The sequence below is a fragment of the Myotis davidii genome, unplaced genomic scaffold (assembly GCF_000327345.1).
Source record: "Myotis davidii unplaced genomic scaffold, ASM32734v1 scaffold68, whole genome shotgun sequence".
In the NCBI taxonomy this organism is placed as follows: domain Eukaryota; kingdom Metazoa; phylum Chordata; class Mammalia; order Chiroptera; family Vespertilionidae; genus Myotis; species Myotis davidii.
Window position 1 is genome coordinate 4,925,098 of NW_006300376.1, and position 24,999 is coordinate 4,950,096.

Here is a 24,999-nt window from a genome sequence, read left to right on the forward strand (position 1 = left end):
ACGTCAGGGCACATGCCCGGTTTGGGGGGCTCAATCCCAGTAGGGGGTGTGTAGGAGGCAGCCGGTCAGTGATTCTCTCGCATCATTGCTGTTTCTATCTCTCTCTCTCCCCTTTTCTCTCCCAAATAAATAAAAAATATATTTAAAATGGTTTAAATTTTACAAAGTCTTGCTTTATTATTTGGAGCTGAAAATACTACTATAATGGAGACAGAATAGATACTGGCATCCCTCTTTTTCAAATAAGCATCCAGAGATTTGCATAACTAAAGGGACTTACTAAATAAAACATGATTAGCAAGTGGCACAGTTATTTGACTTTTTGCATTTTTCATTCAACATCTGAGTGATATAAGAGAAACCAACTTTTTATTCCACTTGTAACATCGAAAAAGAGCAATAATATAATATAGTGCAGAGCATTCTTATTTAGTACCACTTAGTTGTATTAACTTAAGAAAATCCTACTCCATCTCATTTCCCATTAGTTTTAGATTTCCTTTTCTTCCTTTCCCTTCTTCCCCTCTCCTCCCCTCCCATCCCCTCCCTTCCTTTCCCTTTCTTTGCCCTTCCCTTCCCTCCCAAGTATCTTTATTCAATGCTTAGACATGAAAGGTAACACAGCAGACTTAAATTTAAGTAAGCATTCTCTGAATGCTAACTAGTTTTACCACAATCTCAGTGTTAGGAGATTTTCCTGAATCATCTATCCTGTAAGAAATGGCCCTAGTTACACAGTGCTCTGCTGATTCACGTGTCCTAACTGTGATTCAGAGAGTCTGGCAGTAGGACCAAGTTTTCCTAAATCCTGAAGTATGAACAGTAATAATTGTCATACCTGTGGATTTCAAAGAGGATTCTGTTACAGGAGTTTCAGGTAGTTACCAAGTGGGCCAGCAATTTCTCTTCTTCCAATTTCTTTAGACGCAGGAGAAAAAAGGAATGAAAATTCTGACATGTATTTGAATTTTGCTACACATAGGCTTAGTTTGTGAATATAATTATAAAATAATAGAATTTAGTTCCATTTAAAAAACAACACACATTTGTCCTGTGATTCAAAAACGCTTTTTTCCTTTAATCCATTAAGATAAATTTTTTTCAACCATCATCTGAATAGCTCTTGAACCGTCACAACTCCCAAATAGCTAGTACATCTAGCATTTCCAAATGACTTTAAAATGGTGCTCAGCGTTTCAGACACCTTGTATAACAGCCAAATTGCCTTCAATTGCATAAAACAATATTCATGGTCTTTCTTTTTAAATTGCATTTTGAAGTCTATAAGGACCCTTTGATCTTTGCCCTAAAAAAATGATCCAGGACAGTATTCCCTCGGGCAGGTTGTGTTCTTCAGAAACAGATGCTGAGATAAAAATAGAGGTACCTGCTGTTCATTTGAAATCAACACTTGAGAAAGGAAGGGGGCGAAGCAGGGTTGGGCAAAGAGGAAATCAAAATGTAAAGCATGCCTGACAAAGCCTGGGCCACTCCTGTGAGGAAGCTCTAGAGCAAATATTATTGATCAGAGTAGACATGCATCAAGTTGAAATGGCCAGACCTTTTTACCCCTCCCTCTCCAGGAATCCTGGTGCAGGCTGCCCTCTGCGGAGGTGACCTCCAGTGAGCTGGCATCTGCAGAGCAGACCGCTGGAGACTGTCCGCTGACCACACTCCTGGAAGCTGGGCAACAAGTCTTTCCTTGAAGGAGGATCTGCATGGCATTGCTCTGTGTCCCAGAATGGTCTTTGGAGAGAGACAGATGAATAGTAAACATTATAATGTATAGAGACAAACGTTTAGTATGCTATTTTTCATTAAAAATAATTCCACAGCCGAAACCGGTTTGGCTGAAACATATAGGATATATAATTGTATTTGAACTGGAAGATTAGTTCTCAGGGGGAAAAAAAACACTGATTTTTTTCTGTCAGAAGTTTGAAAATCTAACTGATGAAGCTGCCCTTTAATGTCCAGAGCTGTAAATGTGTGCGGCAGTTTGCTTCCTTCATGACTCATCAAATTGTAATCAGCTGTGAACTAACTTTCCAGCCCAAAGATTTGTTTGAAACACAAACACACACACCCCTGAGAAAAGGACTACCTACTAGTAGACAAATGTCAAAACACAAGTAGCTGGAGCTGTTTGTATCCTTACAAACTCCCCTGCAAATATTATTCCCATGGGTTAGAGTGGTGTCTCTATAATAGAAAAAAAAAGTTAGAAAGAAAAGATTTTGCTTTATATGTTAGAAGACAAAAACATAATTGCCTATATATAATATTAAATATTGCAGGGGATAAAAAGAAAATATTTTTCTGCTCATATTATGAACATTAAGTTGTAGTTCTTCAAAAATCATAAGATACTGAGGTAGAGATGGAGAATATAGGATCTCAAATAGCAATGATTAATATAACACTACAAAATTGCATTGATTGTTGATTACAGATCAACATATTGTGATTTCTTATACTTCTAACTTTCCTATTAGATTGACATTTAAAACAAATCTCTTTGATTAGGTGTGTGTATGTGTTTATACTTTTATATGATGCTGTAATTTTAGGTTGAAATGCTACATCAGAGTATTACAGGATGTCACACCAAGACAGGAAATATTGAGTGTTCTGTTATGTTTGAAAGTTTAGATTACTAGAAGTGTTAACTTTGGGATGTAAAAAGAGTCAGTTACTAAGGATTATCTCCCTTCCTATAAGGAGGGCAGTGTGCTCGTGGCAGAAGGCATGATCAGTTAGATGAGTTAGTGCTATCCAAGTGCAGATGTTTCCATTTTAGCTCTAGATTTCTAAAAACTAATAATTTTGTTTAAACATGTACACACAAACACATACTTACAATAACTATAGCATACTAGTTCCAAATATGAAATATATATTTCCATAGCCTGAAGGTTTAAATCCTCCTAGTCTCGAAAAGAAGCTTGATGTCGCTCTACCTTGGTTTTCTTGCTTATAAAATGGAAGTACAAATGTGGTTGTTGTACTAGTTGGTTAGTGACAAGTTCTTAAAAGAGGGCTTGGCCTTGCTTACCAACAATATGCTACAAAGTATTCTGATATTATTTTAGAGTTCTGCTACTATTATTTTAACATCTTTAGTTTCTATATGCATTCTACTTCATTCATGCCTATGCAAGAAAATAATTAACTTTACAATAAACAAATTTTATTTCTTTAAATGTCTCACTTTTATCTGTAATTTCTATGTTGCGTTACAATGTTTTAGGCTTCCTTTCTCTGAGATTCACTATCCACAGAGATATATATATATATATTGTCCTTCCTTCTTTCCAGTTTACTTTCAAGGCTGCTTTAGTATTGACTGCATATTCCCTAAAATATATGTAATAGTCTTGGAACAGTTAGGTTTTGATCATGTACCACCTATAAATAATGGTTTATGTTTTTACTCGTTTACTTAAAGGAGCTTCTTTGAATGAAAAATGCATTACATAATTGGAATTATTTTTAAAATTTCCTGCAATATTTATTTATTTATTGTTAATCCTCAATGGTAGCTATTTTTTCATTTATTTTATTTTATTTATTTATTTTTTTCATTGATTTTAGAGAGAATAGAAGGGCAGGGGCAAGGGGAGAGAGGAGACAGAGTGAGAAACATGGATGTGAGGCAGCCACATCAATTGGTTGCCTTCTGTACGCACCCTAACCAGGGCAGGGAACCTGCGACCCACGTACTTGCCCTTGCCCAGAATTGAACCTGCAACCCTTCAGTTCATGGGACAACATTCTAACCCCTGAACCACTGAGCACACTGGCCAGGGCTCTTGCAATATTTAAAGTAAAATAAACAAAGATAATTTAAAAAATTAGTTTGTATTTACTATTTAGAATCCTCAGTAGGCTAAGAAACAACTCTGTTTGGTTTTCCAGTATATACTCTTTAGTTGTTTCTGTGCATTGATGACTTACAAAAATAAAAATATTAACCAGTCCTTAGGCATTAATTGTCACTCAGATATTTATAGGTGAAAGTTTGAAATATGGCAATAGAAATCAAAAAAAGAAAAAAAAAACTATGAGCTAACATAATGCTCAATGATGTAACAGGTACATTTATTGAAATATAAATTTTCTAACATAAAATATGTAAATAATCAATTCCCTAATCTATAGATTTGCAATAGGTAATATTTTAATAATGAATTATGTTGTAACTAGAGGCCCAATGCACGGAATTTGTGCATGGGGATTGTCCCTCTGCCTGGCCTGCGCCCTCTCACAATCCAGAACCCCTTGGGTAGGGTTCATAGGCCTGGCTGGTGATGAGGGCCTATCAGGGTTTTCCTTCCCTCAGCTGCTGGAAGCTGGCCCTTCCCCTGCAGCTGCCACTGCTTGCCATCTGTGCAGCACTGCCCCCACCCCTCCTCTGCCACAGGTTGCCTCCCTCTGCAGGTGTGGGGTGCGATCAGTTGGCTGGCCTGGGCCTCCATCTGTGGGGCGATTGATTGCAGGTCCTCTAGATTGAATGCCCGCAGAGGGAGGCCCCACCTACCCGCTGCAGTGCCACCAGCTCAGTGGCCTGGACCTCCCTCTTTGGGGCAATCAATCGTGGAGCAACCCCATAGATCGCCTCGCAGAAGGTGGCCTGGGCCTCCCTCTGTGGGGTGATCATGGGGTGATGGCGGGACGCCCCCAACCAATCGCATTGCACCTGCCTTGGCTGGCCTGGTGCCAGTGGTGTTATAGCGTGGTCATCCAGACATTCCTTCTGCTGTTTGGCCCTTTGGTCGATTTGCATATTATGCTTTTATTATTATAGATGTGATTTATTTATTTCATTCAATTACAAAATATCAGGCTGAATCAAAACAGAAGAACTTTGGAATAGACTACATTAAATTTGTGATCCCTTTATTGTGTGAAAATTTAGACTAGTTGGAAAAATGCCCATCATATTGCTATGTGCTACAAATGGTTTGGTGGTTATCAAAAAGCTCTGTTTTGTTTTGACATTCCATCACCTCCAAGAGCTATTTATTGACTCATATATTCAACTACTGTACGCATAATGCCTTATTTAGAAAATGTGTTGTGACAGAAAAAAAGAGAGCATTAGTCAAAGAATGATTTATAGCACGCAATAGCTTTATCATATAATTCACTGTATAAACACATTAACATGTCTATGTTAAATAAGGAAATGTTAGGGGTTTGCTTTTTGATTTATGCATTATATTATAAATTATGTAAATAGATTTAAGCATATGTGTCCTTAAGTTTTCAAGCAATATATAAACTGTAGGTCACCTACCCTAAGATTTAATTCCCACTCATATGTATATGACATTTCTACATCCTATGGCAATTTACAAGAGAAAATGCTTTAGAGATAATTTTAATGTCATGCAGGATTATTCTTGTTGTTTGAAGAATTAGTGATGTTATTTATTTTATTATTTTTTTGTATTTAATTTTTAAAAGATTTACCGATGCTCTCATCTACAGGGGTATGCAATGAAAAAGAGATTTTTAATTAAGACATTTATATTTGTATTTGGTAGGAACCCTGAGGATATTTTAATCTGTTCCCTTGAATGCTCTAAGACAGTGATGGCGAAACTTTTGAGCTCGGCGTATCAGCCTTTTGAAAAACCCTAACTTAACTCTGGTGCATGTCACATATAGAAAATTTTTGATATTTGCAACCATAGTAAAACAAAGACATATTTTTGATATTTGTTTTATATATTTAAATGCCATTTAACAAAGAAAAATCAACCAAAAAATGAGTTTGCATGTCACCTCTGACACATGTGTCATAGGTTCACTATCACTGCTTCATGAGAACCAGATGGGTAAGGGAAGTTGGGCCTTGGCATCCTGTAATGAACAGAATCACACAGGGACAGTAGCCACCCAGCCCAGCCAAAGGAGGCTCTCCAGGCTAACAGGATCTACACAAATAAGATTTTGTAATTTCTCCTGAACAATGGACTCATTTCTACTTGCTAACAAGTAGTAGTATGAGGATATTAGTCCTTCTGCCTGAAATATGACACGTCATTTATCACATCTGCTTGTCAGTCATCAGGGAAGAAAGTAATAACAGCTGTTGTAAACAGTCCATATTTGATTTTGGGTTCACCAAGATTTTTTGTTGTTATTTTAAATTCTGGAAAAGTAGCAAATACAAAACATCTAATACCTTGTGCTACAATTCCACCCTTAAGATGCATCATTGCCTGCCTTGCATACCATGTTTTCTGGGTAGTTTTTTCACATTAAAGCGTACAAAAAACTGGTGTATTCTGAAAGTGTATCAAGTGTGGAACAGTTCTGAGGTGAAAGGGAGTTAAGCAATGACATATCTATGTGACATGTATGAAATATATGCTTAATTATGATTATTAAATATTTGGTATTCACATTGATGCCAAAATTTCCCGTTGGGTCCGAGTTTATTGTCTTGTAAAATTGAATAATGAGTTCATGGGCAAAGATGATAAGGGAAAACAAAGTTTATTGAGAGATAGATGGACTCCATGCAGCAGAGAGCAATTAGGAGGGGGCCCAAAACGGGTTACAGGTTAAGATTCTTCATCTAGGTATAGATATATGTTTTGTTGGCTTTTGACTGGTTCTTTCAAAGAATTCCGCCTTAGCAATATCCTTACAATATCTGCTAGCAAGATGGACCTGGTTGAGGACTGCCACTTCAGGTCTGAGGTGATGTCACTGTTCTTGTCTGGCCTGGTTGATTTAGCAACTCCCACCTAGCTGGGTTCACCTCTAGGTTACTTTGTTTTTCTCTGCATTTTTTTTCTTAGAACAAGACACAGGTGGCAAGCTGCATTCTGCCTGCCTCTGCAATACTCCTCTCTCCCCTCCTCCCCAAGTCTCCTCAACATTATATTTTTTCAGAATTTATTGACCCACTTGTCAAAATCATGTTTTTGGAATTTTAAAAATACTTTGACTATTTAAATTTAAACTCTCAGAAAAGTTTAAAAAATAATATAGAGCTTTTATATTTATTTCATAGCACAAGAAATTAACTGCTCTGGAAGCATACTAAAATATGTTACATAAAATATATTAATTTATTCGAGTAATGTTTAGTTAAGACCGCAATGTGTTTTGTAATGTATTTTCATGGACTTTTCTTGTATGTCAATATATTTTGTATGAGTTATCTCTAAATCACAGAGATTGACCAATGCTTCCAAACCAAATAATTGAAATATAAAATTAATGAAAAAATGTAACAAAAATCTATGGGTAAGTATGTTATCTACAATAAAGGCTTAATCTCCAAAATTTATAGGGAACTCATACAACTTAACAAAAGGAAGATAAACAATCCAATAAAAAAAAATGGGCAAAGGACCTAACTAGACACTTTTCAAAAGAAGGCATACAGAAAGAAGGCCAAGAGACATGTGAAAACATGCTCAAAGTCACTAATCATCTGAGAGATGCAAATCAAAACAACAGTGAGGTACCATCTCACACCTGTCAATTCACTTTTTAAAGAGTCACGAATTCTGAGAGATGCAAATCAAAACAACAGTGAGGTACCATCTCACACCTGTCAGACTGGCTATCATCAACAAATCAACAAACAACAAGTGCTGGCGAGGATGTGGGGAAAAAGGAACCCTTGTGTGCTGCTGGTGGGAATGCAGACTGGTGCAACCACTGTGGAGAACAGTATGGAGTTTCCTCAAAAAATTAAAAATGGAACTCCCATTTGACCCAGTAATGCCACTTCTAGAAATATATCCCAAGAAACCAAAAACACTACTCAGAAAAGATATGTGCACCTCAATGTTCCTAACAGTACAATTTAAATAGCTAAGATTTGGAAACAGTCTAAGTTGAATGGATGATGAAACAGCGGATGAATGGATTAAAAAACAATTTATGTTATTCATTATATTCCACAAATTAGTGATCTCTCTTTTTATGGTGGTTAATTTGCATACGTAGGCACGAAGGCGGAGCAAAGACTGAAGGCGGCTCCAGCTGGAACAGCGAGGGCTGTGAAGGCAGCTCTGGCCGGAGTGGCACCGGTTTTCCTCCGGCACCCGGACATCTTTTCATGCAACAGACCTCTAGTATGCATATAAGTTCTCTGGTGAATCCCCCAGGACAGAGGAATTTTCTTTCTATTGTAACTCAGTATATAAGTTGTCATTCCCTTCATATTCTCAAAACATACTTTTTAAGGTATAAAGTCATATTTGGTATAAAAGAAATTGTGAACTGATTATGTGTCTCTACTCATCTATCATTTATATCTACTTTAATCACTCAGTATGTGAGAATCAAACTCTTATTTTCCATACTAATAAACAAAATTTTACCCTGACTTCTCACAATAACTCAGGCTTTTCAAAATTATTAAACTCATGTAAAATAATTTTTTAAAAAGCCATATTTCCTGCCCCTTGTATAATCAAACTGTCAGCAGTATGGACTCCACAGCTATTTGATTAGAATATGTTCTTATGTATTGTCAGAAATGGAAAGGATTTTATAATGTATATTTTTCACATTCTTTATTTAACATTCTATCTTTGTAAACAGGCTGTGTTCTTAGTAGTTGATAAATGAGTTCTGAGATTTTTAAAATTCTACTGTCATACTCTCCTGAATGGCTATTGCTTAATTTATGGTAACCTGCCATTCCTTATCTAACAGCTTTGCATTCAGTGTTTCACTTAATGGACTCCATTTAGCTCAGGAAATTTATGTTTCACATTATCATGGGCTTTGTTTCTCTGGTAAATCAGCATCAAAATATCATAAAAGAGAGAGAGAGAGGAAAGAAAATTCAAACTGAAAATGTACTTGCAGTCCTAAGAGAGATTACTGGTTTTCTTTTCCATCCCACTTTGGATAAAATGGCTAATATTGTCTTAACTTTGGAGGTGACCTTAGTATACATTAAATAATGAAAGGGAAATGATTTATGATGATGCATTTTATGCTATTACAATTGGACACGTATAAATGATGTGCAGAATTTCTATAATGCATCAATTTACCTATTTTATCTAAAGGTACAGTACCTCTCTCTTTTTGGCAGACTGTGTATTTCTGCTGTATAAAAAAATTATCTCCGGCTATATACAGAACAAAGAATCCTCAATTTACAATGAAATATAAGTAGAATATGGACAATATAGATTCAAATTTATTTAAGTAAAGCTTCTGATATATAACTATGCTTCATATAAATATGTAATAAACATGTAGAAAAAAAACAAGTTCTTGTCCATATGAGATACTTTTCATAAGTTATTATCCACATGCTAATTTTATTTTCATATTATTCATATTACTTCAAATTACTCATTCTTAGTTCAATTAAAACTTGACTTCAAGGATACCTCTTTAGTAAAATTTAAGCAATATGTCTTAAAAGTCTAGATTATTCCTTCTATTACTAAAATAATAATAATAATATACTTCAGTAAATATTACTGCAGTATATATTATTCTGTGATCTCACTATTTAAATTAGACATAAGTAAGCATGATATACAGACAGCTGGGGATAGTCAAAACCCATAATAATCAATCAGCTTTACTCTGTTATTGTATAGGATAAAAAAAATATTATTTAAGGACATTCTAGGGATAGTGAGGATAATCAAGCCAGAAAAAAATAGGGCTTAAATGTTCTGACTACAAAAATGTAATGGTAATTATGTGACATGATTGAGGTGTTAGCAGACCCTATCGGTGGTTTTGCTTTGCCTTTGTGTATTGTTTTTCTTATGAAATTTGGGAATACTAAAAATTTACATATAATATTTTGGTTTAATTAAATGGTTTAAAAAAGTTATTTTCATTCAGAATTCCACTTACATATACCATAGTCTTCTCAATCCAGCTTTAAGTTGCAATTATTACCAAATATGATCAATGAATTTTGACAATCCTCTGAAGTTAACATTCTGTATTGGGAATTTTTTCTCACTAGAGATTATTTGGAGACTATATAGAAGATATAAAATTGCTTAAGCTAAAGAACAAATGGGTTGGTAATTCGGTTTACATAAGAATATTATGCAATCAGACATAATGCTATGGGCTGTGCTAATGGGAAGGAGAAAATTCAGATGTTTGTGCTGGATTTATTTATTTATTTGTTTATTTATTTGTTTATATTTGTCTTTCTGTTCTCTACTCCATTCTCCCTTTGCAACAGGATTATAAGCATCTTAAATTTATTGGTTGAGGTTTTTACTTACCACTGACATGCAGGTGACTCTGGTTTAATATACTATACTCTGGGATGGTCTTTTGGATTTAGCTCCCAGAATTAACTGACTGTAACTTCTATGTCTTTTCTCATAACATTATTCACAATAATGTAGTCAGATTAGGTCACCCTTGGATTTCTCTTTTATTTAATATTTCCAGTCTATTCAGCTATGTTTTGGTTAGCTTTTCATGTTATAGATAAATTTGGATCTACATAATATGTTTTGTTTGTGGCCAAAATGACCTTCTGTTTTTTGTTTGGTTCTGTTTTAATAGAGTAGATTTTCAATTGATGCCCAGTAAGTCTATAGCATGGTAAAGAAAGCGTATCAGTTTAAAGTGAAAGGATTAAGGAGTATACAATGAAAAGAAGCCTTTTATACACAGAAAGTGAGCTTGGAAACATACTCAGTTCCAGACTTGGCCACTTTATGTAGAAAAGGATGAAAAAGGAAGCAACAGCCCAGAGGACAGAGTCAGGAGACATAGAGAACTCTGAGAAAACACAGATAAGTTCTAGTCAAGGAATAAGAACATGGTCTTGATTGGATTTTTAAATTGCTATGAACCAGTGACTATAGTGTGCTTTCAATTTCTCCCTTTTTGGACTTGATGTGTTATGTATTAAAATTTACAGAAAATTCGTGTATTAGACTGCATTTGGAGATAAGGTCTCTAAGGAGGTAATTATGGTTAAAGAAATCATGAGGATGGGACCCTAATCCAATACAACTGGTGTCATTCTAAGAAGAGGAAGAGACACAGGGATGTGAATGCACTGAGAATAGGCCATGTGAGGACACCGTAGAGAAGGCAGCTGTCTATAAGCCAGAAAGAGAGGTCTCTGGTACCTGAGCTTGGACTTCTAGCTTACCAAACTGTACACATATTTCTGTTGTTTAAGCTACCCAGTCTATGGTATTCTGTTATAGCAGCCCAAGGAGTGTAATGCAGAGTATGTATAGTTATTCTACTATGCAAGTCACACCATTGCATGTTGCCTGTAGGAGTGGTAGCTAGCTTGTCTTTTTAGTCTACCAGAGGAACTACACTTGAGAAGTCTTTTCACATGGAGACCTGATACAGATTATAAGTATTTGAACTTTGGGCACACAATCTTTGAGCTAATGTTGTAATGAGCTTCTGGTCTTAAGGGAAAGACTAAATATATTTTATGTATAGAAATCAGGTGAATTGTGGACAGCAAGCAGACTTTGGCAGGTTGTATTTTTCATTGATGGTAAAAACAAATTCAACCAGGCCACATGCTTTCCTGAGATGTGACCTTTAAAGTTCTATCAAGAGGTAGATCTATGTTCTGTCTTCTTGAATCTTGAACAGACTTGTTACTTATTTGTAACCAAGAGAATGTGAGATAAATACTGCTATATTTTGAGGTTAGGTTGTAAAAAACAATGTAGCTTCCATTTCATTTGCCCGTATACTTCCATTTAGAGTCCTGAATTGCTATATAGAAACATGCAACTCTCTTGGTCACAGAGACAAGGCATTCCTTTTTCAAACTCTTCTACCATGGATTCTGAGAGAATAACAAATATTTTAACTCACTACATAATAATTTACTACAAAAGTTTAATAGCTTAAAATATAACTAGCAGAAAGAAATATTTTAGTACAATATGAGGAAAAAACAACTGCTTGTAAACAGGTTTAAGGAAAAGAGTCATGATTTTAAATGTGGATGACAGATAATTATATCATTACTAGAAATAGAGAAATTTTGGTAGGAGGATGTTGTTTTAGAAAATTGAATTCCAGAGGCTGTAAGGAGATGTAGAGGTTATTGTCTGACAATTCTTAAGCTTAGGATAAAAGTATGAAAAATAAATGGAGGTTGAAACAGAAAATAGTAGGTCATTTGTCAGATACATTTTAGATGCTGTAACATGGTTTCCTGAATTTTTGCTGAGAGAGTGCATGAAGAGAGAAGAGTGAAAGTATTCTAATATATAAAAAGCCAGGGGCCGTCAGGACTGAAACAACTGGACGGATGACCGAATAGCAGGATGCTTAGGGCAACAAGGCCAGCAGGGGAGTTAGTGAGGGATGACCAAACAACTGAACAGCAGTCTGTGTGGGGTGACCAGGCCAGCGGGGGTGGGGGCTGTAAAGGGTGACCAGGCCAGCAGGGGGGTAGTAAGGGGCAACCAGGACAGCAGAGGGGGGAGTTGAGGGTGACCAGGCCACCACGGGGGCCAGTTCTGGCCCCACTCCTCACCCTCACCACTGATGTATACAAATTTTGTGCACTGGGCTACTAGTCTATATATATAAAAGCCTATATATATAAAATGCAAATTGACTGAACGGCTGGTGGAACAACTGGTTGATATGACATGCACTGACCACCAAGGGGCAGACACTCAATGCAGGAACCGCCTCAGCCTGCAGGCCCAGGCCAGCCAAGTGGGTACAGCGGGGCCCTCCCTATTGCCCCACCGGTCACCCCACAGATCAGCCCTGATCACCGGCCAGGTCTAGGGACCCTACTCATGCACAAATTTCATCACCGGGCCTCTTGTATTTATATAATAATAAGAGAAGGGCAAGCTGTTGAAAATTGGAAAACAAGGGAATTTACAAATCATTGAAAGTAAGAAATCAAAGAGTTGTAAGAAAGAGTGATAATCTGTCAAATACCATGAAAAGGGCACTTTTATTTGTTTCACTGGCTGATTTAAGATTGAAATTCATAATAGTAAACTTTCACATATCCTAAAATGTATAGAAGTTCTATAATAATGCAAGAAGGAAATGATGTCTTTCTGTGGTTTATTGCAACCAATCCTATATAATAATCCTAGGTGGTGTTGTGCGACACCCTTGTGCAACGTTGTCACGAGATGGCCACCATGAGATGACTGCCACAAGATGGCTGGTAGGGAAGGGCAGTTGTGGGCGATTAGGCCAGCAGGGGAGGGCAGTTGAGGGTGAACAGGCCAGCAGGGGAGGGCAGTTGGGGGCCATCAGGTCAGCAGGAGAGGGCAGTTGGGGGTGACCAGGCTGGCAGGGGAAGGCAGTAGGGTGATCAGGCTGGCAGGAGAGGGCAGTTGGAGGTGATTGGACTAGCAGGGGAGCAGTTAGGCATCAATCAGGCCGGTAGGCATCAATCGGGCCAGCATGGGCGCAGTTCGGGGTGATCAGGCAGGCAGGCAAGCGGTTAGGAGCCAGCAGTCCCAGATTGTGAGAGAGATGTCCAACCGCTGGTTTGCCGCTGGTCCAACATCTCCCGGGGGGTTCCAGTTTGGGCAGGGTGCAGGCTGGATTGAGGGACACCCCCCACTCTGTGCATGAATTTCATGCACCGGGCCTCTAGTATCAGTAATATTTATGCGGCAGTTACTCTGATCAGTACTGGTGATACAAAGACAAAGACGAATCTATCTTTCCTTTGAGGGATAAGCATTTAATAGGAGAGATATATATAGGAATAAACAGATCTAGTAAATTACATAGGTGTGCTGGCACATATATGTGAATTCTACCATTAGATATTTTAGAAATTGAATTTAGACTGAAATATGAATCTGTTAAAGAAATGGGCATGTGCTGGGGGATGGGTATGTTTGGGGAGAGGTCAATGGGGGCAAAAAGGAAACATATGTAATACTTTCAATAATAAAGAACTTAAATTAAAAAGAAAGAGATGTTATTTCTGGGAAATTGCCCATTGATTTAAAAAGTCTTACCAAACATTCAGGGTTACATGTAGCATTCAACCACTTGAGAAGGTAGGCATGCAGCTAGAGTTTCCCAAACATTTCAAATAAATCAGAAAATGAATCTGATCGTGACACAGGGAGATCTGATCACAATCCTTTCTCCAAGTGAGACTATTTGTACTTTACCCCATCCATATGGACTGTAGTCCTGGGAAGTTTGTTTCCTAATCAGATAGACAACTATTCTTTTCACTATGTGTGCTTGCCTGTGGGTAAGTGAGTAAAACCTTTACCTTCATTGAGAAATCTGCCTATGTCTCTTGGTGTCTCTTGTTTGTGCATCATTCACTCAACTTTAACATTTTAAAAAACCTTGAAGTTAACAGGGAAGGGAATTCCTGTTGAGTCAGATGTCAGGATAAGCTTTATCAAAAAGGTAACTTGACCCAAATCTTCAAAGGTAGATAGCTGTTTGCCCTGTGAATAGAGGAGATGGTAGATCTTTCTGACACAGTGTGAGTTTGATTAAAAATTCAGAGATATCAGTAACGTGACATTTCTTAGGTCTAAAAATGTACCGTATAAATAAAAGGGATAAGAGAACATATCAGAATTTTCTTACATGAATGTTACTTGATCCAGAAGAACTTTGTAGTGATGTGGTTATGTAGGAACCCTGAATTCTGTTAGAAATTCCTTATCAATCCCTATGGTTAAGTATCACTTTCAAGTTGACCATGAACCAATTTTGGTAGAGGAATGTTATAGTTACCAAAGGTTCAGGCTAACCAAATATAATAATTTAAATATTTCCCCTAGAATTGTTTCAGGATAGGTTAAGGAATGATATCAATACAATTGATTTAGTTCCTTTTCAGGATAGAAAGCCAGAATAACATTTTTCCACAATTCAATTTACCTGCAGATTCTGTAATTTCTTTAGTTACACTTCATTGTAAGATTGATTGTTTCATAATTAAATGGAAACAAATATTTTACTTTTTAAAACAATTCTGAATTTTTATTCTTATCTATGATCAGGCAAGTCCTTGATTTTTTTAACGAAAACATAAAATAACAATACTCCTAAAAGGTGAGTAAATCCTAGCTAAACACCATCTGGGTGAAAGCTTATTTTGTATTGGGAAAACTCAACCTATTTAAAAATATAATGAAAAGAGTCACATATTTTAAAAATACGATATACCCTCTCTTAAGAGTTAAGAAACTATGTCTCCTAGCCAAATTACCTTCTGTTATAGAGACTTAAAATCTCCTTTGCATGAGGTTTTCTTTTGCTTATGGCTTTGTTTTAAGTTAATTCACTATTTGATCACTTGACTGTGAAATCATACAATCTGTATGGAAATGGGTAATCAAGTCTGTTTTACTATTCACCAAATATATCTCTAATGTTCCTAGGTTAATAGTATGAAGTAGTTTGTGCTTTATTATTCTGCATGAATATTTTTTGAAAAAGAAAGCCTCCCTAAGTATAGAGATATGTTGATATAGAATATATTTATTCTAAGGGGAAGGAAAAGCTGAATCGCGAACTAAGAAAAAAAAATCAAAGCTTGAAAACATCATTTATTGTAATATTTCTCCCAATGTAGGAATTACTCCTTACATGCCAAGAAGACCTGTCCTTGCAGGCCTAAATTCTCTCAGCTACGGTAAACTGTCTGTGTTCCTCCACTCATCCTTTGTTGGATTGTGCTGACTTGTACAGGACTTCATTCAGATAAGCTAAAACCTTCCTCCCTGTAACTTCCAACCAAGATAAGACTGACCTTCTCCTTAAAGCAGTGGTTCTCAACCTGTGGGTCGCGATCCCTTTGGCAGTCGAACGACCCTTTCACAGGGGTCATCTAAGACCATTCTGTATATCAGATATTTACATTACGATTCATAACAGTAGCAACATTACAGTTATGAAGTCGCAACGAAAATAATTTTATGGTTGGGTCACAACATGAGGAACTGTATTTAAAGGGTTAGAAGGTTGAGAACCACTGTCTTAAAGCATCATGGTATAGGTAGAATGTTTTGTGCTAATGCATATTTTTGGTGAAGTTAAACTGTATTTCCATTTTTATGAGAAAGTGATTTGGGCATAGTTGTACAATTTATGTTTCCTGAGTTTTCTCCTTTCATTTTTCTTCTCTGTAATATATATTCTTGCATTTATCATTTACTATTATTTGTATTGTTTTTAATTACAAGATTAGATTTATTTTTATATGAATGTGAAGTAAAAACAATATACATACATACATACATATACTAGTGGCCTGGTGCATGAAATTTGTGCATGGGAGGGGGTGTTCCCTCAGCCCAGCCTGCACCCTCTCCAATCTGGGACTCCTTGAGGGATGTCTGACTACTGGTTTAGGCCCGATCCCACAGGGACATCCCTTTCGCAATCTGGGACCGTTGGCTCCTAACTGCTCACCTGCCTGCTTGCCTGATCGCCCTTAACTGCCTCTGCCTGCCTCATCGCCTCTCACTGCTCTCTCCTGCCGGCCTGATCTCGCCCCCAACTGCCCTTCCCTGCTGGCCTGGTTGCCTCCAACTGCCCTCCCCTGCTGGCCTGATTGCCCCTTACCCACCTGCCAGCCTGATCTTGCCCCCAACTGCCCTTCCCTGCTGGCCTAACCTCCCCTAACTGCCTCTGCCTTGGCCCCCACCACCATGGCTTTGTCCGGAAGTCGAACGTCCAAAAGATGGCTGGTCGACCCAGTCTAATTAGCATATTACCCTTGTATTAGTATAGGTAGATTATATAGTATAGGATTGCTTAAATGGGAGGGAAATGCCTTTTTCAGCAGAAGGAAATGCACTTGGCAGAAAAACACACATAATCCCTATATCTGAACTGATAGCCAGCCATATGCACTATACTGCCAAACTGGTTAATTAAAAAATTGAACTGCTTTTTTACACCTGACACCAAACAGCTGTTGCCCTTAAAACCCTTCCTCAGCCCCCACCATAGTTTCTGCCTTCACACTTCACCCAGATTAGGTTCTGATTGGTCAGTTTCTATGCCAGTCAGCATCTCTGGGCCTATCTCTGGGCCTGATCAAAGAGGCAGGGCTGATCAGCAGCCCCTGTAGAGGCCTGGAAAGAAACAGAGCTGCTGGCAAAGCCCAGAGAGAAAGAGAGAGGCAACGGCTGATCAAAAGCTGCCATGAAGGCTGCAGATCAGACTCTGCCTATCTCTCTCTGTGCCTCTCTCCAGGCCAGATCCGCAGCCCCATCAGCAGTCAGTGCTGGGTTGCTGTGCTGGCATTGGCTGCAGTCAGTGTTGGGTTGCCATGGCAACCCAGCACTGCCTTCTGGTGTTTGGTCAGCCTTTGGTTGTTGTGGATGTTACAGACCCTGGATGTTATCTGTCTATCATCTATATATCATCTGTGCCCACATATACATGTCAGAATATCTTTGCTAGTTTGTAATTTCTTCTCTTTTACTGTCTTGCTATTTCAGTAATCCTACAAATTAAATTTTGCAAATAGCTCTCCCCTTTGTTCATTTTTCAGGGAAGGCCTTATAGAAGACCTATTAGGGAACAACAAAGATGCTGTAAGATAGTAAAACATTTGCCATGAATAAATAAGGATTTTTTCAGACTTTATTAGCTTTGTGTAATTAATTAATTGTCTATAATCCACCTTGTCCAACTCCATTTCCTACCTCTACCTCAAATTATCTACATGCATGCAAACAGAAGGGCTATGTAGAAAAACTGAAAGAACCATTATGAGGTAGTTCCTATTGCACTGCTAAAGGGATTACCCTTCATTTTAAGTGAAGTCCAGTCTCTGGAAACCAAAGTGTTTTTCGTTTGTTTGCTTGTTTTTTTACGTAAGAAGGGAAGTCAACAAATAGCAATGGTGAAGGAAAACCTAATGGAAGGAGCTGAGAGAAATTGTTGATGAGCTGAGGCACCTGGGGCCAAGGTTGGATACCTTTTATTTATGTGACAGATGTTCTGATTGTGCTGGAGACACTGCCCTTTATTAGGAATCTCTAGGAAATAAAACTTAAACAGAGTCTAATGTTTCCAAATAACAGATTAGCAAATTCATTTAGGGGACCAAAGATGAAACATCTAAGTGTTCTTATCTAGGATCCACTTACTTAAAGTTAGTGAATTATTCTCATTACAGACGTGATATTAGCTGATATGATATATTTTCCTCTTTCTAACTATATGACACACTGGAAAAAGCAAAATTATGAAGACAGTAAAGAGACCAATGGCTTCCAGAGATTAGGTGGTAGCGAGGGGTGAATAGGCAGAGTTGAAAGAAACTTTAGAGCCGTGAAACTGTTTTGTATGAAATAATAAAGGTATACACAGGTCATTGTGCATTTCTCAAAACTGATAGAATATACAACATGAAGACTGAGCCCAACCATAAACTATGGCCTTTAGTTGATAATGATATGGCAATGTAGGTTCATTACTTGTAATAAGTGGACCACTCTTGTGAGGGACATAAATTCTAGGAGGTTGTGCATTTCTGCAGCCAGTTGATATATGAGAACTCTGTACTTTCTAATCTGTATTCTGTCAACCTACAATCACTCTAAATAAATCTATTTAATAAAATATACATTTAGTCTTTTATAATAATTCTACAAATAAATATGTAAAATATTCATTACTGGTTCTTTCACTGTAGAAGATTCCTCACCAACAATATTATCTAGGTTTTGTATATTCATAAATATTTGGGCTCTAGCCTTCATGCTTGTCTGAAAGCTTATATAGATTAATATTTTCACATTTTCTTATGAAAATAGAAACATTAGAGTGCCAGGGTGTTTTTCATTGTTATGTCTTCTATATTTGGGAAATCCAAAACTTATATGTTATGGTGCAAGTTTACCAATCTTTATTTAAAATTTCTTTAATTCTGTTACCTTTGTTAGTTTTTCACATTGATATCTATGTCACTTATTATGGGATAAATTGAGCTCTCCCTACTATTTGCAGAGATCTGTGGATGAAGGAGGGGGTAGACATTTTCCTAGTTTTCATAGTTCACTACTTCATCGTGAACGTCATTGCTTTAGTAGTGTCCACTTTACTGTATACTTCAATGGCTCCTCTCTGTGTTTTTAACTCCTTGCTTAACTGAATAGGATAATTCCCAAGAGTGTTCTGCCACATGGCCTGGTGGCCTAGTCATTGTTATACTCAAAGGATTTACCTTCAGGTTGAGCCCCTCTTTCTCAGATACCTTATACTTTTATACCTTCAGGGCTGTTTTATTGATCTCTATACACTTTTATCACCTCCTTATATCTAAATTTTTGAGAATTATTACTATTGTTTAGGAATGAACATTGTATTTCTATTTTTCCCTTTAGGTTCACTTTCCATATAATTTAGTTCAAAGTATTTTCTGGTAATTACTCTTAAATACAACTATCTTGACTCTATTAAATACTAGTATATGAAATATATTTTGAAAAACATTATTTATAAATATTGTTCCTTGGTAAAATGACCTAAGAGTATAATTAAAATATTAAAATTTACAATGAAAACAATCATTTGGAAGAAATAACACTGCCGGGACAATGTTAATTACTAAGAACAAGATAAATCCATGAGGGGAGGAGGGCAAGAGCCTAAACATGCATGAAGTAAGGAAAGTAATTTGAAAAAGATTACTACCAAGTAAGATCCAAATCGCTTGGAATTATAAATTGAATAGAAGAATTAAAATTCAATTATTGAATATAAGGAATAAGACAATCCTGCACACAGATTATATGATTTTCCCTTAGCTTAAGAATTTAATTGAAACTTGCATTACACTTTCTATGACATTATTAACCCCTAGAGTGCCAGGGAGCGCGATTGCGCTCCTCCTGTCTTTCGCCAAAAGTGCCGGGAGCGCTCTCAAAGCTTAGAAATGGCGTCCAGTTCTAAGTCTGCTTTTATTAGTGATGATGATATTGCTAAATATGTCAATGTAGTAAAGGTTTCCTTATTTTTTTGAATATATAACTTCATTTACGATTCATAATTTTTTTCCTAAACTGCTGTAAAATCAGCAAAAATGCCTTGGCAATTTTAGCATAGTTCCTAGGATATTGGTTGGCACTCAAAGGGTTAAATTGAACTTAGGAAAATTTTTAAAACTGATAATGAGACTATTTTGGAAGTTTGAAATTAATTATGTATTATTAACTACTTAGATTGCTCAGAAGATTTTATGTTTTATATTGTCAAAATGGGGAGATTACTGAAAATAAAACAAAAGTAGTGAGTGGGTTATTCACATGGTTACATTCTCTTCTGTTAGTTAAAACGAAAAGTTGTCAACAAATTTTAAACATGTCACTACCCCCTCATTCTGGTTCATCTCCATTGACCCATTGCTTTTTAATTTATTAGGTAATATTTTCTGCTGAAACACACTAATATGTATGTGTGTGCTTCCAGTGACTTGCAGTATGAAAATTATTTAATACTGTGTTATTGAAACATGTATTTATTAAACATTTACTTATTAAATACTAAAAATTATTTACCAGCTGATATTTTTATAGTGATCAAGTTCATACTATGATATGAAAACCTTCTTGAATGACTTTAATAATATTAATTACTAGAGGCCCGGTGCATGAATTCTTGCACCATTGGGGTCCCTCAGCATGGCCTGTGGGATCGGGTCGAAACCGGCTCTCTGATATCCCCCGAGGAGTCCCGGATTGTGAGAGGGTGCAGGCCAGGCTGAGGGACTCCACCGGTGCACGATTGTTGCCGGGGAGGGACACAGGAGGTTGGCCAGCTAGGGAGGGACTGCAGAAGGGCTCCAGGGCATGTCTGGCCCATCTTGTTCAGTCCCAATCAGCCGGACCCCACAGCAAGCATCTGTGCCCTGGTGGTTAGTGTATGTCATAGTGACTGGTCAACTCTCTGCCCCCTGGTGGTCAGGACACGTCATAGCCAGTGGTTGAGTGGCCTTAGCATATCATTATCATATTACGCTTTGATTGGTTGAACAGATGACCAAACACTTAGCATATTAGGCTTTTATTGTATAGGATTATCATATAATATTATGATCAATGAACATTTCTATTTGAAAATGTAGTACATAGATTTTCTGAACATAATTTTTGCAGTGAATGCAGGTATGTATATATACCAGTTTTTAAAATTTGTTTTGTTGTTTGCAATGACTAATAGTCTTCAAAATCAAGCATTATTTCTCTAATTTTAATCTGTTGCTTGAAGTTAAAAAGATCCAAATAAAAGCTGTTCTTTAATTAATACCAACTATTTTTCAACCAACTTGAAAAATGTACTTTTAATTCAGATTTCCTCAGAGTAAATGAATTCTTCCCCATCCCATTTTATTAGCATTATTTGAAGTTTCTAAATGCTGTCATCACTGAAAGGAATTTAACATGTCTCTGTCAAATCAAATGGAATTTCATGCACTGGACCTCTAATTTGATATAGATACTCTTCCTAATTTGGCTATCCAATGGTAGATTAGGACAAGTTAGTCTCTTGGTTACAGAATATTTCTGGGGCAAAGAGCCTAATACAGTTATCTCTAGTCTATCCTCAATTTGTTGGCTAATTGAAGCATTCTTTAAAAAATAAGCAATACAAATGTGACAAAAGTTTTATTTAGTATTTTTTTTAGTAAATGGAATAGTGAGTTTGATATCTATTACCTTTCTTCCTCACTTTTTAGATACTTTATTTTGTTTCTTTTCATCTACCTTTCCAAGGTTAGTACACCACTAAAGTAATCTTTTATTTCTCTGCATCCTATCTGTGTGTCAGTAAAATTGATAGTGATTCAGGCCCTGTTCCCCTTAAGTGCTCTTTGAAGATCAAAAAAGTAATTGCGCAGAATTGCTTGCAAAATTATCTGTGCTCTACTAATTTAAAGTAATGATAACAGACCAGTATACTTATTTTTAAATTGTATGAAAACCTGACATATCAACAGTCTTAAGACATTTCTAGATATATTATAATTCACTGTAGCCATTTACAGATGATAAATAGGAAATGAGAGGCTTTGGAGCTGGTTATATCTTCCCTTAAAATAACATGGCTTTAGACTGAGCTACCACAAAATGATACAGTGGCATTATGCTTAGTCATTCTGTTTGGGTGAATGATTCACCACATCAAAAGGATATTCTATTTGTTTCTTACTTCCTTTAGTCATTTCCATCTGTTTTGGGAGCTTTATAATTATAAAGTCTGTAGAAGTTTAATATTGTAGGGTAAAGTTATTCTGGCATGAAAATAAGTATATCTTTTTTATGGGTTACATTGACTATTGATATCTACATGATAAGTTCCTTTTAGAAAAAGGATATTGGTATAAACTTTTTTTATACCAATAGAATAGTTTTATACCCAGAAGAATAGTTAAGTTAATATTGTTCACAGTGACCAAGATAACTTTAAAATTCTGCTTGGCTTACCTAATTTTATACAGCATTCTTTTCACTTTTTTAATACTATTTTCTGTAGAAAACTTATAATTACAAGTTGTTTTTCTGTCCTTTCTTTTTTAAAATTTTATCTTTATTGTTGAAAGTATTACAGATGCCCCCCCTTTTTTTCTCATTGACCTTCCACCCCACCCCCCAATGCCTCATATTTTTTAAATATATTTTTTGTTGTTGATAGTATTACAGATATATCCCCTTTACCACCATGCTCCCAATATGGAGTTTCCTCAAAACAATTTAAAATAGAACTTCTGTTTGACCCAGCCATCCCTCTTCTCTGCCCTTTGATATGTGAGAGTACTCTTGCCCATCTTACAAACTAAGAATGTCTTTCTCAAAAACCTGGGATTCATCACTATGAAATGTCAAGTGTTGGAAATCATCAAGAAATATAATGCCTCTATCTCTCCATCTCTGTAGGAGGATAAGAACCTAACTTCATCAAGTGCCAATGAGCAATCACAGATGGTCTCATCACATTGACCAATCTCCCCACTGACCTCTTCCTGTACTTAATCACTAGCTCAACCAAACACTCAAAAATCCTTCCACCTTTTATTTCAAAAAAATAGAATTCAATCTCTATCCCTATTGAGTAGTTCTCAATAGCGTCTCCCTTGCCTCCTTAATTGTACCTGGTGCAATTTTTCTTTGACAATAGAAAATATGATTTAGGTAACTGAATAACTGAATGTGATGATTGCTAAGAAGTTCAAAGCCAGATCTGGATATGAAAGTAGTGATCATACAGAATATTCTCTTAGCCCCAAATGTTGTGACAAAATATCATAGACTGAGTGGCTTAAATTTTGGAGGCTGGAAATTACAAGGATAAGGTGCCAACAGATTTGGAGACTGGTGAGAGCCCTTTCATGGTTTGTAGATGGCTGCCTGCTTGTTATGTGCTCGCAGGACTTTTGTTTGGTACATGGTAATTGGGGTAGGGTGGAAGGAAAAGGAGGGAGGAAAAGAAAAAGGGTAAAAGGGGAGGAGGGAGAGAGAAAAATTGAAAAAGAGTTATCTTATGTCTTTGGTTTTTATGACAGTAATCTCATCATGAATCATACCCTTATAACCTAATCTAACCCAATCAGCTCCCAAAGGTCTCACCTCCCAATACCATCATACTGGGGATTAGGGATTTAACATATGAATTTGGGAGGGACACAAACTTTCATTCTATAGCAACACTGTGTCTGATCCAGCGTGTCTTTCATTCCTTAATGTTTTATTAATACTGAATTGATCTTAACATATTTTTGTTAGCTTCAATATTCTTTGCAAGCAAATAGAGTATCACATTAGAATAAAAGAGAAGAGATAAATTTTAGCTAAGTTTATTAAATTTTACAGAGAAGAGGAATCAGTGTTTGATGGGAATTGTATATTGAATACTTTACCAAGAAATGGAATATGTTACCTAGAACCCTAATCATTAGGCTTGTCTAGTATGTATGTATGTATGTATGTATGTATGTATGTATGTATGTATTTATTTATTTATTTATTTATTTATAAGCTAGTGTCCTGTGGTTTCAAGGTAAGCAGGTCTGGGATGGGCAGACCTACCCTATTTTATCAGTGGTACCACCTCCCCCATTTCTACTTCACCCCATCTAAAAGGCTTCTGGCTCTAAAATCTCATTGTCAAAATCAACCAGCTTGTCTTTCTCCTATTTGTTTAATAGATGCATGTTTTCAATGACAAAGGAGACCAAGTAAATTTAATCCAACATTATAGATCAAATTAGATACAGAAACAAACTAAAAATCTAACATGTGTACGGCATCCTTATTTTTAGAAAATAACATATGGAAAATTTATTGGTCAATCTTTTGATATTTCATGGAAAGAGTAGGTTAGATTTGTCCTATAAACTTGTGTGACTTTTCTGTTCTATACTTAAAGCATTTGTTTTTATTTTTTTGAAATTCCATTGATTTTAAATACAGTTCTCAGTATCTTTAAGTAGATTAACTTATTGAGATTGCCTGTAAATTTTAAATGTAATATTTAATGCTGATTACCATATATTAAAAAATGATAATTGAACATATCTTCTCCTGTCCATGAATTTCTTGGATTTCCTTGTTTGTAATTTTAATTTGAGTCCATTTACAAATGTAGTTATTTTATAGCTTTCCATAAGGTCCAGCAAATATAATAAAATATTATTTAAAAAGTCTTGGAAATCCCAATGTTATCTATGGCTGGACAACATGCACTTCTGTTTGTGTCTTTCTTGCAGAAATCAGAATTTCTGGACAGGATTTTTAATATCCAGCAGGTACAGTTACCTGGTCAGTTCATCATATAATTTTAATAGTTTTTCACAGAGCACACAAACTCTATTTCTCTTTTACTTTTGAAATTTAGACTATTTACTAGATAATCTTTCCCTCTGTCTAATGGACCAGAGACTCTCTAGTGACTCAGACTTCCCTTTCTTCAGATAATTAGAGAAGTACATTAAGGTTTTTAGGCCTCCAGGGGCCACTTAATGTGCTGCAGAGAGCATTAACATTGAGGAAAACACAT